Source organism: Carassius auratus, chromosome 7 (genome assembly GCF_003368295.1).
Source record: "Carassius auratus strain Wakin chromosome 7, ASM336829v1, whole genome shotgun sequence".
NCBI classification, from domain to species: domain Eukaryota; kingdom Metazoa; phylum Chordata; class Actinopteri; order Cypriniformes; family Cyprinidae; genus Carassius; species Carassius auratus.
This window is the reverse complement of record NC_039249.1, coordinates 13,971,576-13,974,444: the sequence shown is the minus strand read 5'-3', so window position 1 is coordinate 13,974,444 and position 2,869 is coordinate 13,971,576.

Sequence of the window (2,869 nt, the reverse complement as noted above, 5' to 3'; positions counted from 1 at the left end):
GTCTCATTTGTCTGATTTGTTAGTTTCCTCAAACATTTTCCTCCTTTTATCGGTGTTCCAGTTATGTTAGGCTTAGTTGTTTAGGATCAGGACAATGCAGTAAAAGGTGCACTGCTAGGATACATGTAACACAACCCTGGGCTGTGGCCTACTGCACACTTTTTCCTTGTGAAATGTGAAAGCTCTCTTTGTTCAGAAGACCCTAAGGCCAGGGAAGGACTAGAATTTTTCCCAACCGCACATGTGTCTATACAAAATGTTTGTTTGTCAGTAAAACATAGGTTAAAAAGTAGAGCAACTTCCTCACATTGCAGTAGTCCAGGTGTGTGGTGACTTAATAGATCACCTGGTGGAAGTGAGTAAATGATGAACACTCACCTCATAATAATCTTTATTCAAACACTCTCAGTATGCAAGCAACTTTGACCCTGAATCAGGATCACATAAATCTTTTCACGCAAATGCTGAAATATCTACAACACCATCTATACCTCATTGACAGATCAGACAGAAACCAGACTAGTTTAGATGCTTAAACTCTCAACCCTGTTCTGCTGCTAAAAAATTAACGCTGAGGTTTGAGGGTCAAAACCTACTAACACCGAAGCGCATGAATCATTCACGGCTTCTCGAATGCGTGGGGCACTGGGTCAAGGTTTGTTTCAGGTTCATGAGGCAGCTGATTTAGCTCCCTTACAGATTTCAGGTTAGATGTAGACTAGTCTGGTCGATTATTTCCGTCGCGCTGGCGCCCTCTGTGGGCAGATGAGAGTGTCGCGTGCGCTGTCACGAGTGTAGGCTACAGTATGTTGACTGAAGCAATCAGACGGCAAGTTTGTTTGCGCCGTTCAATCACCATAAGTCATCTCTTGTTTTTGTTTTTTTCGTTCAACCAAAACACTTCACACCTGGTCTTCATTGTCGAGTAAACCCGGGATTAGAGTTTCTCCAGTTCCACCCACAGGCCTAGTTTTACTAGCTGTGTCAGATTTAGGAATGTACAGTATACAATGGATTACACAAAGAACTTGCTTCTTGGCCTGAGCTGTCCAAATTTTCAACATTCACGAAACAGATGGCGAACAAACAGGATGACCGACCTACTGCATTGTCAAAATGTGCAAGCAACAAAACACTTTACTATCCCATAATGCCATGGGTGCTGCTAAGTCATGCGTCAAAAGTTCAAAACTAGAAATTGCGGAAAACTCAACGGACTTTTCAGGTAAAGAAATGTGTTCCTAATTGTTGTTTAAAAGCATTCGGGTAAATTATTTGTGTATTTTCACTCTTTTACGTCATGTAGGCTATTATGAAAAAATACTATAGTAATTTATAGTAAATACTATAGTGTTTTTGAACCATGCTACAGTAAAGTGTAATATATATTATAGTATTTACCACACTTTGTTAATGAATGCTACAGGACATAGTATTAACTATAGTGAACTGATAAACTGTAATAAATACTACAGTAAACTGTAGTGTATTGTAGTATGTTATACCTTATAGTTGTAGAAAACTTCGTACAGTATTGGGTAAAGTAATTTGTTTATATTAGAATGGTTGTTTTATTACCACAGTCAGCAAGTATAGAATTACCACAACAAATTAATTCAAGTACTTTACTATAGTACAGTTCAAAAACACTATTGGAGCACAAAGCCAGTCATTTATATTTTAACAATTGCCACCAACATATTGTATGGGTCAAAATTATAGATTTTTCTTTAATGCTAAAAATCATTAGGATATTAAGTAAAAATCATGTTCCATGAATATATTTTGTACATTTCCTACGATAAATATATTAAAACTTAATTTTTGATTAGTAAATTCATTTGGACAACATTAAAGGTGATTGATCCAGATTTTCAAAAGTTGTATCTTGGCCAAATATCGTCCTGTCCTAACTATATCTACTACCTACTAACTATATCATCCTATCTCCAAACCATACTTCAATTGAAAGCTTACTTATTCAGTTTTCAGATTATGTATAAATCTCAATAAAAAAAAAAAAACCCCTTATGGCTAATTTTGTGGTCCAGGGTCACATAAAATTAGGAATATAAATAAATTGTTATGCTATTTCTAATAGCTAATTTGGTATACATAAATATGGGTAAATATATATATATATATATTTTTTGTGGTAATTTCTATCTTTGATTTTATTAAGGCCTATTGATTTCTGTTTATCCTAATACACCCCTTGCTGTATTTGTTAATATTTTAAACAAATAAAAAGATGTATGAATGCAGCTAAAATCTTTTTTTCCTTTTCTTTCTTTTTTCTTTTCTTTTAGTAGTGAAAATGACAAGTAAAATGAAAGAAAACATTGGTTAAAAAGGGATCACTTAAAAGTACTGAGAAAACTAATAAAGTTACAACAGATAACTAGATCAGTAAAGTAAAAAAAAGGAGATACTAGGACACTATTATAATCATACTTAACTATAATATTTTATCGTAGAATAGTCCTTTAGCATTACTTTACTGGAGAGTTGTCCTTACAGCTTTTGATGAAAGACTGACAGAGAAGATAAACTGAACAGATGACTCTCTCTCATCCGGCTGACAGCATCATGATCATCACCAGTCTGGTGACAGCCTCTACCTTTGTTGGTAAACAAATTAATCTTCTTAAAGGTCACCATTTGCTGTAAGGCGTCGCTGTCTGTCCTCTCATGATGGGCGAAGGAGAGGCTGTCAGATTGTGCTGCTATCAGCATTCTGCTCAGGTGACTCACACCTGATTGTGGTGCTATGCACTGCTGCGTCACAGCTGTCTCTGGACAGAAGATAAGACAGGCCTCGCGTCTCCAACTGCCGCACACTGGAACTCTGCCCAGCGGCCGATGCATA